The following is a 16625-nucleotide window of genomic DNA, read 5'->3' on the forward strand; positions in this document are numbered from 1 at the left end:
ACACACTGAGGAAATCTTTTCTATAAACGTTTGTTATGGAAATCAGCATTATCTGGTGTCTTTTATTAACTTCAGATATTTAGAACATAATACTCATGATTTACTGATAGACTACCGGCTGCTCAATATACACACCAACAAGTGAATAAAGGGAGTACCAGCACTTTGTTTGCACTTAGAGCTCTGAGTATGAACAAGCAACTTCAGGGGCAGCATATGTGGAGTGAACATGTTAAAGAAGCCTCTGAAACAAATACTGATCTGCAAACTTACAGGTTTTAATAAAAAACATATTGAAAATCACAGCGAGGAGGAAAGCTGAATTGTAGGTTGGAAGTGTTTGTTTATGAACATATTTTTTTGCAATTTACTTGTCTGCTTTTTTTTGTATCAGCTCTGTTATTATTGGTTTAAATCATTTTTAATGTGTTGCTTTGTCTGTGCTCTAATCTGACTAAATTAATTTGCTTTATATTCATCCTCTGTCTAGTTTCAGTACACTCCCAGAGGAACAGCTTGGGCAAGCTTGTTGGATAAATGCCTTTATATTTTTACAGCAAACTCTTTATTCTCTTTAATCTTTTAATAACCCAGATGGTGGAGAGAAAGCTGGATGGCTCAATGAACACCATGCATGCTTTTCAAGGCGTATAAATGTAATCTTCTTTCATTATGGGGCATAAAATGAGAAAATAAAAAGGCCAAAAGATGATTTATGATTGTATTTGATGCCCATTGTTTCATTTTCAAGATGTGCCCTTCACATTTAGAATAAGAAAAGAAAAAAGAAAAAGCTTCATGTGTCATACTGTGGATCAAAATTTCCATTTCTCTAATGATTGAAAAAGGAATATGTGTCATAATAACTCTGGTGCGGGCTCTGTGGTCAGCTGTGAAAACCGTTTTTTAATAAGTGCCAGATTAATAAAACAAAGTTTGACCTCTGTGAGCAATCTCAATAAATCAAACTGGTTTCAGTTTTATGGGCTCTCTGTAATTCTGTTATGCAGACCCGGGCTGTTACGCGCCTGTAGGAGTCAGTAAGAGCCCCCTTTTTCTTCCGAAACATCATTTCCTCCATGACCAACCACACAACTCTGCTCCAGATTCATCATCAAACAGAGACGCACAGCAAGCAGCACAAGTTGTCTGAAGAAAGAGGTCTCATTTTTACAAGGAGGGCGCAACACCAGCCAGACAAACTTTTGTTGTCTTGCAGAACAGAAGCGGAATAAACGAGAGCGGAGCTCCGACCGGAAAGTTTGCGCTGGAGCTGCTGTGCTGAAGTTGTGAGGCTGTGGATTCTCTCTGCGGAGTTTGCTCTCCTGTTCCTGTCGTCTGACAGGTTGCTGGTCGTGAAGTCACTTCGGAGGACATTTTACCAGGTAAGTGCGTTTCCTTCCATGTCGTGTTCTGACAGCTGTGGGTTTTCTTCTCGCGCATTTACAGCGTAACGTGATGACATCGAAGCATACAGCTGCGTCCAACTTTACCCCATGTGTTCAACAGTGACATGTTGCTTATGTGAGCTTTATAAGGTCCTAACTAGAACAGTCTTTATCTGCACGACTGAGTGCATTAAAATGAAACACCCACAATATGATGGCCTTTTAATGGAGGGTAAATATGAGTGTGGCAGCAGTTTCTTTCTCTCGTGGGATTTTTAAATATGAATACACTTTTAAGTCATTAAAGAGTGTCCATACAGATGATTTTTGACTGTTAAGTGGTTCTACATCTTTTAAAGACTCATGTGAGGACTCTAATACTGGCATTAGTACTATTTCAGGCCATTTATTTTTGGCAGGGGACCATGAGCTTGTCACATGCCAAGAAGCTTTGAGGAGTGAGCAAACTTTGGACTTATAAAAAGGCAACCAGTGTCCCTTTTTATCCTTAACATTTTTTATAAAGACAGCTGAAATAGCTGCTTTAAAATCCTTATTTGATTTTGATAAGTTTTTATATATGGGCGCCATACATCAAACATCCACGTGTGAGCAGAGACATATGAGTATTATTATAAATAGATTATGTAAGACTAAAGGAATGTGAAGAATCAAACCATACCAACCCTTACAGAGGTAACAGCTGAATGAGATGCTCATCTGATTCATGCAAACAACAATATGCTCCTAATCAGTGGAGTTCATCCCTGATTGTCTCTTCTCTACAGACACTACAGATGATGAGCATAGTCACTGTGATTGTATTTTTTTGTGACCTAACATCCCCCGAGGAGGCTGGAAGTCACTGAGGAGTAAAGCTTTTCCATATGCAGACCTTGCTGCAGCCGGTGATGTTTCTGGTCCTGATTTTAATTTCCTCTGAGGAGGCCTCTGTGTTTAAGAGCTCCTGTAAAACAGAGTGCGGACTCAAAGTGAGAAGTGAGTGACGTTTTGTGGTGCATCTCACTCAGTGATGGATTTTCCAGACGTGGAGGACGTCTGCATGCTTTAATGCACTTCTAAACTTAACTTTAAATTTTTACCAGGGTGCAGTTTGTCTGTTTAGTTTGAAATTAATCCGTTGCAAATCCAGGAGTGATTTTGTTAAAGAGTGCAAAGCCAGACAACATCGGTTTTGTTTTTATTCCTTTATTCCTCATGAATCAATTGTGTCTCCAGGGGGCAAACGACCGTCTGTCATTCACCACTTGCTGAGGCTAAGACTGAATGTCTCTCCATCTCTCAGGGGAAGTGTTGAATTCACATTCTCAAAGAAATATACCTCCAAGTTTCTCAGAGAAATCAAGAGGGGCCGTATGTAAACAGCAGCTCTTGACCTCACGTGCCATGTGCTCCTCACTGGATCGTGTCTATTCTGGTGTATCAGAGGGCAAGGAGGTCTTGCACTGTCTGACCCCACATTCCTGCCTCTCTCATGGCATGGCATGGGGTCAGTGTACCCCTACTCCCCTCCTGACCCACTGCTTCTGCAAGGAAGAATGTATTTCATACTCAGTTTGCACTTTTTGTGGTTAATTATTTGACCAACTTTGGATGATTAATTTTCTCTCTGGCTGCTCTCTGACTGTAAACATGTACCACAATCTGTTTCCTTACAAACAAAGGCCAATAGAGGGTTAGTTATTGAAGTGTTGGCTTTGTTTTCCAGTCGTATCTACTCACCACACCCTCCACCCACCAACAAGCTTCACAAGAAGTAGGAAAAATTTAGTATTGAGGCCTCGGTTTTCAGAATGACACAAACTTACACTCACGCACAAACAGCTGATATTTCTTCAAACGGCAAACTCTCTCTCTGAGTGTTCTGAATCGGTAACAATCCTAACCTTTGTCAGGAGGTTTTCCTCTGGGACTCACTGGCTGATTCTCTGCTGCGATAAACAAAAGCAGCAATGTTAGCCTCTGGCTGTGTTTACTTCCTCGGCTTTCTGTGCTACACACACACACAAACACACACACAGCTCAGCTCTCTATTCTGTCCCTTCGTGAAAGTTCCTATTCTCTGTGACGAGGGGGGGCAGGATGGTCCGTGCTGGGCTGATCTCACTCCACCGGCCTCACAATGGCTGAGCTGTGCCGCTATATCAACATTTATTTCTCTCTCTTGTCTGCCCCCCATTTTCCCCCTGTCACTTAAATCAGCCCCCTCAGGGCCAATCAGCAACAGGAAGAGTGAGGCGGTGCAGTGCTGTCTTTGTCAGGGTGAGATATCGCTGCTTCTGTGCTGCTGACCAGTGGCTGCCATGACTCACCCTGACTCTGCATCTTGAGTCAGAAACAGAGACTGTATAAATAATAGACATAGCAGCTGTAACGTTTCTTAAAGCTCCTCTGGAGAGTGTTTAGCTGGTTATGTATCAGACTTAAAATGACTAGTGATGTGTATTTAAAACCTACAAAATCAAACAAGGCCATGAGCGACAAGACTGATTATTTTTTAAGTGTAATTAATTCTTGAAACTACAGCCTGGGGTTAGGTGTCACACAAAGTGATTAACTGCAAGTTACTGGAGCAGCCAATTTTAATTTCTTTCTGTGGCAAATGTAATGTGACCAGTGCAAAAAAAACCGACAGGATGAGATTTTTTGATTAAAAGGGATGAGAGGTACCGCTTTGACCACCAGGGGCGCCAATCAACTCAAAGTTCCTCATTGGAGCTTTAACTTTGACAATGAATTCCAAAAGTAGAACATAATTGGGAAAAGGGGGAGCGGGAGAAGATTGGGAGGGTAAGAAACAGCAATTTCAGAAAGTTGGACAGTCTGTGGGTGCCAGTTTAGCAGCTTATAAAGAGGCTTTAGTCCTCAGTGGTTGTAGGATATATGCCTGGTCTTGACATAATTTGGTGCATGTCATCCCTCTCCCCTCCATGTTTTCTGGCTCGCTCTTAAGCTGTCCTATCCAATAAAAGACAAAAGCCCCAAATATAATCTAAAAAAAAGAAGAAATTGGACACTTAGCTAACGTAGCTAACTGATTTCATTACCTTTTCATAAGGAGCTAAATTTCCATGGTGCCTCCTGCAGAGCGAGCGTCTGATGGTGGTTGTGGTGACTGATGATAGCAGTTTATTTCAAAAACAAGAGATGTTGTGGACAGAACATAGACTGTATCACACATGGACGTAATATCTGGGACATCACCCATTGGCTTTTGTGTTGAGGTCTATCATCGGCAGTTACTGTACTGAAAATGCTGACTCAACCACCTTTTGAACAAACTGGCTGCAGGCTAAGAGGCAGAGGTGAGGCGGGCTTATAGCCTCCTCACTAACAGCTGCAGTGTGCCCCAGCTATCAGAATTCACCCTCCTCCAGCGTGTGCCAAAATAAATTAAAATCGGCTTGAGTTGAAAAAAAGACTCAGAGCTTCACAAAATCTGCTCATCACTAACAGACACTGAATTATCTGACAAGCCAAGTAAAGTGCAGTTAACCTGCTGCTTGGTACAAAAATATTAATTCAAGAGTTTCCCTTACCAAAACATCCTGAGCTAAGACCTCATTGGTGGTCAGTTACTGCCTCAAACTATGACAAAAGTTTTAGTTTTTAGTCCAATTCCAGGTTTTCTTGAAAAAGAAACGTATGAGCTCAACTGGGAGGTTAAATTAAGTCACAGAATTAAGTGATTTTATGCTTAGCAGACAGTCAACAACCAGGCTTTAGACTTTATGGCTCAATAAAATCAAAACAGTTGTGTTATATAAAAGTTAATCCTGTAGTCACTTGTTGAAGCCCCAGAAGAAGCCACAGAGATTCAAACTGTTGTGTGAATCAGGCTATGAGCATGTTCATTATGCTGTAAAGTTGGGTGTTTATGGAGCCTAATGGAGTCAGCCTCATGTGGATACATGACGACAAGGATCTAGACGTAGAAGTCTTTACCATAGTCCTCATGCAGGCCAGTGTGCCATCTTCATTCTGTGTTCATGAGATGCAGATCAGATATCGAACTCCCTGCCACATACACACCATGAGTAGCACATTCTATGACTATATTTTGACCTCTCTTTGACTGGCAGGCGGGTGTTTACAGTCAAGTCTATTTCCGAGCCAGAGTCCTGCTCACTCCAGCTGAAAGTTCAGGTTTCTTTTTACAAAAACTGAATTCTTGACTTTGACCTGCGAGAAAACGACTCGTCATGTTTCTGATTAATTTTCTGTGAAAGACTTTTGTTTCTTCAAACAGCTTGGAACGGTTCAATCTTTTAGTTTCTTAGTTATGCTGCCAGGCGTGTCACTGTGGATGATCAGATCTGCAAACTCTATTAAACTAAAGACAGAGTCTCTGTAGGCCTTTCTGCTCAGATCCAACCCATCAGGCTGTCTCTGGTTAGTTTTCACAACCAGTGTCTGTATGAGAGATTACACGCCCTGCATACATGACGTCCCTGCTGTACATGAACACATAGGAGTGAGGGCTGCTGCAGTCAGTTCTGCTCTCATTGAGGTTAGTGTTGGCACAGGGCAGGATTTGTACTGTCAGTCTTGTTGACTTTAGCTTGCAGGGCTTCCTCTCCTGACAGTCGGAGTAAATGGACTCTGTTAGGAGCCTTATTCTGTACTGGTGGGCTGATCTGTGGTAATATAGTCGAAGTGAGGAGACATAAAGAACATGTAAGATAACATACAGTACATACACAGAGCAGCACTAGCAGCTGTGATCTTGTACACTTTTATTACTTTCTTTCATGAACATCAATTAGTGTCCACTGCAGAGCCCGTCTGTGTTCTTCATCATTTGGCTGCGTTGACCCACTGACGTAGTGATGTAAATTAAATCAATGGCCCGTGATTGGTGTTAACATCATTGGCTTTGGATCAAAAGTAATTACACGAAAGCATTTCTGGCACTTGTTGCGATGCTGGCATTGTTAGACTTTGCTTATATAGGCAAGTAAGAAATATTCTCACAGTCTTGGAAATAGAGAGCAAACTGTTTTTTGCATTAAAGCTTCTGCTGCAGAAACCCCTAGCCAGCTATATGTCCAAAAGTTCTGAGAGGAATCCAGAGAGAGATCTGACCATTCTTTAAGTTAAACATATTTGACAGCCTATTAGGTTACATCAGAACACAGCTAATGTTAGCATTCAGCAACTTATAGTTAACATTTATGTTCAAAATCTCAGATATGATGGGAAAGAAGAAATGTTTTCACAAACTAAACACTTTGGAAACACTCATGTTTATATTTCTATTTTAAACCTTATAACTCTGCAACAATACAAGGTTTCATTTTGAAAAACCAATGAATGAATGATGCATGGATTTGGCTGGATCGCAGTTTCACGTTAATGTTGTTTACTTAATGTTGGTGCAAAAAAAAAAAAAAACTTGAATGAATCTCTCTCGGTCTCTCTCTCTTTTTTGCTATCTCCCTATGACCACATGTTTGCATCCAAGGGAATGACCTGTACGCTGAGGTGGAAGGTTCTTGTGCATATCATGAAATATAATGCTGGTTGTGCCACTGCCTCCACTGATCTATTATTCATATTTACCAGCTGGAAATAATTTTGATACATCATAAAATTATTCAACTAACGCAGGATTTCTACCAGATCTGTGTCTGGTCCGTCTCTGGGGTCTCATTTATAAACATTGCTTACGCACAAAACGGGGCCTGAAATTGGCGTACGCCAGTTTTCACGCCAAGTTTGTGATTTATAAAAACAAACTTGATGTGAAAATGTGACTACCGGTAAGCAAACTCTGACCCAGGCGTACATACAGTTTAGAGGCAGGGGGAAACTGGTGACGCAGTTGGTGAGAGGCAGAACTTAACTCAGATTATATTGTAATGCCTTTTACACATTTCATTCATTGGATAACAACATTTTAACAGACCGGCGTCACCATCATCACTAAAATCTACATATTCCATTTGAATGTGTGTCTGTGGTGAGTCGTTTCCAATGAGCTGTCATTAAAAGATAAAAGTGTGTCTTAAAGTTAATCAAATATTTAATCAGCTTTGTCTCACCGACAGACCGTATCCTAACGTGTTCATCAGGAGGTAAAACCAAAGTAACATCAGAAGACGTAAATAAGCCGCGGAGCAAAGTGACAATCATTTTTTCAATGATTCTAACGCTGTGCAGTCACTTTTAATAAAGACTGCTGTACGACGCACGCGGAGCGCAGAGACACGGTGACGGCTGCCTCACACACTTCCTCGCCTGCATGTGTTTACTGTGTTAATTAGAAAAGTGTAGAGTAAAGCCATGCCCGGTTCTCACAGTTATTATCTTACATATCATCATAATCAGTCAAAGCGCAGGCTAAGCTGCCCGTGATGAAACCAGCACATTAAAACTTATATTCACAGATCAAACTTCTCTCAGATAATATCAGAGAGGAGATATATGAAGGACGTGAGCTCTCTGTAATGTGAAATAAAAGTCCGTGTCCTGTAAACATGAAACACTGCAGTGAGAGCAAGCGGCAACCTCCGGTCTTAAAATATGAGTCCAATGCGGAAGTGCTAAAAGCTGCAGTTCATCAAGGATCTGCTTGAGGCTGGCTCCGGAAGTACCGGAAACCACATACACATGAATGAGAAAAAGACGATCTTTACAGCAGAAATAAACATATTTACAGCCTGGTACAAAAGAGGAGTGTAGTCTGGATAGCTAATTTCTTGATGTGCTCTCACTGTGAGGGGGGTGAATTTTTTTCTAATGTGGCAATTTCGAAGATATTGAGATTACTAGTCTTCCAATGAGAGGCACAGCTGCCTGTGGGAACACTGTAGCTGTTGGCTAGGAGGCTCAAAGTCTGCCTCTGTACGTCACACTGGCTCGACAGAAACAATATGGCTCCCGCCGACGATTGGCCTCAAAACAGCTCTTCAGAAACGCATGGGTGACGTCACGGATACTATGTCCATATTTTATAAAGTGTATGAGTGAGACCCGTGCGTAATATGATGAATGATGGATGCTCTGGCACTGGTAACGGATACATGAATGTTGCAGCGATGTGGAGTCACTTGATACTTTTATTTTTATTGTGTCCCTCCTGTTATTAGGAACACATAAGTGCTCTCTGACCTCCGCTTCATTCACGAGGAGCACGGTTTGTGCGTCAGAAACTTTATTTTCTCCGTCTTCCTCTCTGTTGTTGCCGTGATTCACCGTGAGAACCTTTGATCTACCGGCTCATTTGTATGCATGTTCATTGTTGAATGTGGGCGTGAAAAGGGTGGAATACGAGGCTGAACTACGTGCGCATATCTCCAGATGTTTTGTGATTTATAAACGGAACATTGCATAAAGTTTGCGTGGAAACGGTTTTATAAATCAGAATGATTTTTTGGCGCACGTCATTTCCGGGTTTTCGGAGTACGTACTCTTTTATAATGGAACCCCTGATCTGTCACGGCACAGGATCTTATAGGTTTCTATTCTAGTCAATGTATTAACTCCCATTGGATCCGCTCTGTTGCGTTACGGCTGCGTCTCTGATCCGGCACACAGACTTCTATTTCAGAATAAAACACACTGTTATCACCAGATTGTATTTCACTTAACAACAAACCGTCATGATGAGCGGAGTCAGGCCTGGAGTCAACAGGTCAGAGGTTTTCAGAGGATGATAAAGACAACATGGATGAGGAAAGGAGGAGGAGGAGAATCCTTAATTTAGTAATTACTTTGGGAAAACCTTGGTCACTTGACTCCAGCTGTCAAGCGGTCCTGCTCCGTGCTGCTCTCTGAAGACACAACCGGTGGGTGTTGATGGACAAAAGAGCACTGAGCCGGACCATAACAGGTCGGAGATGGACCGGACATGGATCTGGTGGAAGTCCTGTGTTAGATGAATAATTTAGTGATGTATCAAAATTATTTCTAGCTGGTAAATATAAAAGATCTGTGGAGGCAGTGGCAGAACCAGGATTATATTTCATAATAAGCACAAGAACCTTCCACCTCTGCATATAGGTAATTCCCTTGGGTGCAAATATGTGGTCGTAGTGAGAAAGCAAGAAAGAGAGAGAGACAGAGAGAGATTCATTCAAGTTTTTTTTTTTAGCACCAACATTAAATAAACAATTTGGCCGTAAATTGCAGTGGTCATCTTAAACCAAACACTGTTACTTTTACTACATCACTGCAGCAAACACAGCACATCTAGGAGGGGCTGTGAGGCCAACTGCTGCCAATGTCAGCTCAGCTTCTTATGCTCCGCTTGTTCTGGTTGGGATTCCTGTGTTATTTATCACTCCTGAGGTTTTAACATGAGCTGAATTATTCACAGGTTTCCTCCTCTGGAAAGCAAATTCACCCTGTAATTGAAACAGATAAAAATACTGCATAAAGAGCGTCTCTTCAGTGCGCTCAGACACAAGTGAAAAAGAGATGTCCTTAAAGCTGGGGTTGGCAGTCTCGGAAAACTAGCATGAATTTGAATGTAGCATTTCCTCAGGACTCCGTCTAACCTCTCCCCTCCTCCCTCAGAGCTCCTCCAAAACGCACTAATATTAAATCAGTACTTTGTGTCCAATGCAGCAAATAGAAAAGAAAAAGTGGTAAGGGAACATCTGTCAGGAACTGTGTGTGGTCACTGTCATCGTTTTGTTTGCCTTTTTTGTAACAAAAAGTAATAATGTTGTGGTTAGCTTCTCTTGGCTGTCTTATCAGATGCTGGGTCATATGTCTTCGTTAAAGATAGTTGCCCCGGGAGAAGCACAGTTCTTATGAAACAGTTTAAATAAGAAATTCAAATGTTGAGCAACTGAAACTGCTTCCCCAGCTTTCTCCTTCTCTGCCATTCTGTTCAGATTATCTCAAATTTTGTTGGAGTGAATCATTTTGTTGGTGGAAGAGGAGAAAGCGAGCACCTGGTTGTAATTTATGACCATTTTTCTCATAGAAAAACACAAGATTTGGTCCATGGCTATACCCATAAATCATCTCTAGTGACAGTGTGACTGTCACAGCTGAGCTGAGAGCTACAGTGTCAGGTTGCTCTTGAATGGACGGGCTCACATCAATGGAGCTGTATATCATGTGTGATAGGACGGTGTTGATTTTATTTGTCGTTACTCTAAATTTGGAAATATTGCCGTTTCATTTGACTGGATTAGACTCTGTGGCCCAATAAAGAATCCTCTTAATGTCTGATTGAAGCCGTCGTCATCTCCCTCCAGACCAGTATGACCAGAGATGGCTCCAGCTGCTCTGAACTACACTTTGATCTTGGAATATCTCAGAAATAATGTCCATGTCTCAGCTTTCAGAATTGTGCCTGTTAAACAGCAGTGTATAAAATGTGACCATTAATCCGTGCTGGTGATGTCTCGCTTTGAAAAAACGGTCTCAGCTGTTTGCAGTTGGGACTTCTGGCCGTTTAGAATATATAGCACCAGATAACCTTGATTGTTTTTGGAGATCTGTTTGGTGTTTTGCTGTCAGCACAGACATGTTTTGTGTCACATTTGAGGGAACTAAAACTGCACAAACTGTTTATCATTAAGTCCCGGAAATACTAGCCTGCAGTGCATTAGCCTTTAAACAAGGCAATCTGGGGACACTAGTTCCGTCACCACACCCAGCCCACAAGATAATATATATTTCTATCATATCTGGCCTGAAGGGAAAAAGCACTCACACCACTGATACTGCAAATCCCAGAATGCACCATAAAAGCTGGTGCATCTATCACAAGCACCATCTACCCTACCCCACTGCTGGCATCACTGTGCCACATAACAAAGCATCTTACTGCTATAAAACTTAAGCTTCAGGAACAGGGTGGTGTGAAGGTGTATCAATCAGTTAAACTTTCCAAACTGAGTTGCTCCTGCAGGAGACTCAGGTGCAGAAAGAAAACCGGGGTCAATGACAAACCTGGTCTCCACTGCTGTGTTCCCAAATGCATGTTTTTTTTGGTAAACTGAGCACGCTTGGCAATGAGTCCACATAGTGATTTGCTGACTTTGAGCTCATAAATTTATTTTTGAACTGCTCAATAATCTGTTTGCAACAGAGCCCATAGAACTCTAATGTAATGCCACATTCAGAGCAAAGTCTCAGTTTGTGCAGTTCCCACGATACATCCCTAAAATAATGACCTTGCTCTACCTACAAGCTGCTTGAATGCTCTGGGTGTGTGGTTTTGTTCATCTTCGTCACACTCATCTCACTGATGCACATCCTTTCTCTATCCCCTAACATGATAAACATGCAGCCGAGAAAGGATGCAGGAATGTGGCTCGGGCTAATGGGAATAAGAGCAGAGTCTTTTTACACTTCATACTTTGCTTCTGCAGTGATGTGATGACAGCAGTGATTTGCATGGCATGCATGCAAAACCACTCCCACTCCCTCTCCTGGAGTGATTTCACTTTCTCCCACATTGCTGCAGTTTTGCCTTGGTGTTGCAGAATTATAATGTTAAAGGTTAGAGTCAGACACGCCAACTGCTCTGCTGTTTGTTGTAAAAAACAACAAATGTCTTTATTATTTACCATTGCCAGAGGGACAGAGAAAACAGTGGCTGTTTTTTATTTTTAACAACAGTGTGCCAACTGGTGCTGATTTGTTAGTTTGTCCTCAACACATCATCTGACTAAACAACAAGAGAGGACCACATGACGTTACACACAAAAAAGAAAGAAAGGAGGAATAACATCTGAATTTTCCAGTCAAAGAATTTATGTTGCAACATTGGCTGCCATGCTTAAACAGTTGCCTCCCCCTGATCAGGGTCAGATTCTGGATCACGTGTTCTGTATTGTCGTGGGTTCTTCTGGAGAGCTTGCTTTGGTGTTTTTCCGCCTCTGCATTTGTCTGCACTGTTAACATGCAAACAGCCAATTAGCAAAGTGGCTCATTACCACAGCACTCACTCAGATTACTGCATGGATAATAAGGTTAGATACTGAGAGGCTGCAAATCCTCCACAGAAGCTGAATTTGTGAGGTTTTGTGCAACTGAATTCAAAACCTTGGTTAAAAGACAACTAGGACGTGTTGTAAACAAGCTGCAACATCCGGTCTTAAAGTATGAGTCAATGCAGAAGTGCTAAAAGCTGCAGTTCAGAGGATCTGCTTGAGGCTGGCTCCGAAAGTAACGGAAGTCACATACACATGAATGGGAAAAAGACGATCTTTACAGCAGAAATAAACACGTTTACAGCCTGGTACAAAAGACGAGTGTAGTAAGTAACGTGGCAATTTCAAAGATATTGAGATTACTAGTCTTCCAACGAGAGGCAGAGCTGACTGCAGGAACACTGTAGCTGTAGGCTAGGAGGCTCAAAGTCTGCCTCTGTACGTCACACTGGCTCGACAGAAGCAATATGGCTCCCGCCGACGATTGGCCTCAAAACAGCTCTTCAGAAACAGATGGGTGACGTCATGGATACTACGTCCATATTTTATACAGTCTATGGTTGTAAACAGCTCCAAAATACCATTATATGACATGTTTTCAAAAGTTAAATCTTAAACTTTTTGACCAAGGGTACAGAACTTGTAAAAGTACAACTAATAACAGAGCTTCGGTGTTGTTTATTCACATCTCGAGGATAAGCGATCTCTCCAACTGATGTTAATGTCAACACAGACTTATTATTTTAGTTTTCAGTTTTCTGACCAGTAGCATTTTCATTTCAGTTGTGAAATGTTTGTTTTGGAAGGATTACTCCATTATTAGATGTTACAGAGGCTGACATCAACCATTGCCAATCTGATGTCTCCTCTAATTCTCTTTCAAGTCTGTGCTCTCCTGTGTACAGCAGAGTGTTTGAAATGGAAATTCTACTCTGGCTCATTGAGAGGAAAACTCTGTTCTGAGCAGAAACCCAAACGCTTTTATTTTTTATTTTTTAACACCAAAGACAGATGATGTGCTTTTCTAATTTGATGACATGTGGTTTCTGTTTGTAAGGATTGTTAGGGACCAAGCAGTAGAGCAAAAGACACAGGTGTAATTTTTAAAGAAAAGTGAGTTTTTATTTTACCCAAACTATGCAAACCCAATTCACAAACCAGAATTATAAGAACAAGGCCTATGAAAGAGGTCAACCTAACTCAATTTAACAAAACAAAATGTAAGGTGTGAACTGAACAAACAGACCTGACACAATTCTTCTTCTTCTTCTTTGGATAAGGCAGGCCAGATGCAACAATGGCATATTGCTGCCCTCCTCAGGTCGTTGATTCAAGTCTTTAGTCAATTCTTAGATTATTTTGTATATTCCGGTTCTGTGCAGGTGATCTGACACAATGTGACAAAAAAAGGAACTTATATAGTGGTTTGGCCAAACCAAGTTTAACTCAAGGGGTAAGCAAAATGGACACTCAATTAAAACTGAATTCAAAGTAATACTAACTAAGTCTAAACCCCCCTATGACATCAGAGCCCATGGTCTGCTCCACTCAGCTGGCTTTAGCATGAAAGTCCTTTCCACCCTTGGCCACGCCTTTTGTCCAACCAAGGAAGTGCCATTCCACCAAAGTCAGGTAACTCAGAGACAAAGAAACAATGATTAACTTAACAGAAATATGTTTAGAATCTTACAGTGTAAAGATGTGCTTAATTTAAACAATGTAAGACTAAATACAAGAAAAAGTTACTACTAAATGGAACCAATTGTGTTGTGTGTTTGACTGCAAATCATAAAAGGGTGTTGAAACTAATGTTGAAAAACTGAGGTGAGAGTGTGACTCCAGTCATCACAGGATGAACTTCAACTTTTAAATCTTCATCTTATTATGTTTGTAAAATGAACTTCTTTTATATGGAGACAATGGGCTGGCAGAATGCTTATGTGCATTAGTATGGAGACCTGGTTTGCACCACCTCTTGCAAGAAATAGCTAATCCACTTGTTGCATCACCAGTAACCTGCTGCTCCTTAATTTAAAGCTGTTTGAAGGAAATTCTAAACTCGAGAGGAGCTTTAAAGTCTCCTGCTGATTTTTCACACACTTCGCTGTTTGAACTTCTGCATTAGACATTTTTCACCTGAATCGCTGCCCTTCTGATAATTACCTGTTGCTTGTTTGTATTTGGTGGTGCTTTGGATCATGCTGTGTGATAAATAGCAGACCACTTCACTGGAAGTTTTGTGAAACGTTTTTTAGCCTCTTGAGATTTTTCTGTAATAACAACTTTAATTAAACCCCTAAATTAAGGGTTGTGGATAAAATACCTACCTGTATGGCCACCCAGACTTCATCAAACCAGCAATCTTTACAACCAAATTACAGCCACACCTTTATCTGCACCACCTCTGCGGTTCAGGTCAGCTTCATGGTCAGTTAAAATGCCACATGTGCATGAAGGCATAGAAGCCCTCATTGCTGTTTGATTTAATCTGTTTGCCATGTTGTATCTACAGAGTTCTTAACAATACCAACCGTTATTATTTTATTTGCATTTGTCACACTGGTGCAAGAACTCACTCTGAATGTGCTTTGACAATGCGACAAACATTTCTAGATTTGGCTTTCAGAAGCAGTCAGAGTTGAAACAACAAAAACGTCCCCTAAGAAAACACAAGAGAGGAGGAATGGAGAACAGCACAGGCACATTTCCTCTTCTGTCACCTTTGTCGGCACATCCTCAGGAGCTGCCCGCCCCCTTCCCCTTGTCCTGTCTTGTCTGGTTTCCTAAACACTTACCGGTACAATGAAAAATATCCTGAAAGAGTAATTTGTTTCCAGCCTTGACCCTGCTGTGATTAATTGTACAAAAGTGAGCCTTATTGGTGAGGCAGGGCCAGCTCTCCTCCTGCCTCATGCCAGTGCTCTGATCAAAAGCACCTTTGTGAGACCCTGCAGAGCGCAGCGCCTCTTGGGTTGGGAACTCACCCCAACAATCAAGCTCTTTAAACATGATCCCCCGGGCTTTGATGCTTATTGGCCACTTCACTGGGGACATACTGTTTTAGACCTGGCTCTGTCTTTCAGCAGTGGTGAATCATAATTTAAGAAAGAGGCAAGCAGTGAGTGGTTCATCCACTTTTTCCTGAACATGTCTGGTAATAATTACACATAACCAGCTTATTTGTGGTTTGATTTTGTCCCATTCGTGACGAGTATGGAGAGTATGATGGAATAAACTGCCTCCATCCGTCATTCCTTCATCCAGCTATTGTGGAGAGAAGTGCGGAATCTGTAGATAAAATACCCTTTTTATAAAAGTTTTCAGAGTAGAGTGTACGAATATTAAAATCAGAGAGAAGGGAAAATGTTGGTATATTTAAATTAACATTTACTGATTATTAAAATAAAGAAACCACAATTTCCAGTCTTAAAATACAGTGCAACCCATGCATAAACTGTTAGTCATCTATTAAATGATCTTTTAAAAACTTAAGCCTTAACCAGGACTGAATATTTCATACTTTATGGTGAAAATTTACTCAGTATATACCTGGTTTTAATCCCAGATTGTGGTAAAACTTTGCCGTTCCTTCTACTCGTATAAACCTCCAAACACACGCTGAGGAAAACACTCTCTGTGCTGCCAGCGGTTCTGCTTTAATGACACATTTAAAGATCACAGATGGACATAAAAAATTGGATGTAGTTATTTAGAGCATCTGGAAGCACACATCACAGCAGGCAACGTTTTCTCTGGTCGCTCCATACCATCAGTGGAATACAGGCTCCCTTCATGGATCATTAGCTCTCCAATTTCACTCTGATTTGTATTCATGTCAGGTCATGGGGAGCTAAACATGGGTTGGGATCATACATGCTGCTGCTCCTCTTTGCTGCTGGTGCACTGCCTCTGACTAGTTAGTGCACTGATGCAGTCATGCCTTCACATACACTGGATCTGCTGTTTTCTTCTTCACTGATAGTGTTTTTCAAACCAATCTAGTGGTGTTTTCATGTAGAGTGTTAAGTCTCTCCATCACTTTGAACTGGATTGACCTTTCTGGAGAGACACTTAGCCGAGTGCAGTAAAATACAGCACTGGTATTCATGGTCCTCAGAGGATGACTCATGGCTGTAGGTCAAAGTTGTTTCTCAGAGGTCAAGTGGGTTGCCCTTCAGTTTGAAGTCTTGTGTGTGGATCCTCTTGAGCTCCTGTCCTCAGGCAAGACTTAGACTGAGAATCGCTTTCAAATGTATTGTTATGGATGTTTGAGGTGTGTGAAGTAGAGGTGTATAGATCAAATGGCTAGTGACTGGGA

General features: G+C 41.4%; 1 protein-coding gene and 1 long non-coding RNA gene across 4 annotated transcripts in view; one reads left to right on the plus strand and one right to left on the minus strand.

Moving 5' to 3' along the window:
• The first annotated feature begins 1050 nt into the window (after positions 1-1050).
• Positions 1051-16625, plus strand: part of tspan9a (tetraspanin 9a) — a 239984-nt gene continuing 224409 nt past the window's right edge. For 2 of the 3 annotated variants that reach the window (XM_034685632.1, XM_034685630.1), the window contains exon 1: positions 13900-13939. The gene's annotated coding sequence lies outside the window, so the exon portion shown is untranslated. Of the gene's footprint in view, positions 1386-13899; positions 13940-16625 lie in introns of those variants that run through there. The other variant, XM_034685631.1, reaches the window with a different exon arrangement.
• LOC117814351 lies at positions 11900-13690 on the minus strand. The gene is made up of 2 exons (XR_004631564.1): positions 13554-13690; positions 11900-12268 (listed from the first exon to the last, which is right to left on the minus strand). It is a non-coding gene; the product is annotated as an uncharacterized LOC117814351 (long non-coding RNA).

This window comes from Notolabrus celidotus, chromosome 6 (genome assembly GCF_009762535.1).
Source record: "Notolabrus celidotus isolate fNotCel1 chromosome 6, fNotCel1.pri, whole genome shotgun sequence".
NCBI classification, from domain to species: Eukaryota; Metazoa; Chordata; class Actinopteri; order Labriformes; family Labridae; genus Notolabrus; species Notolabrus celidotus.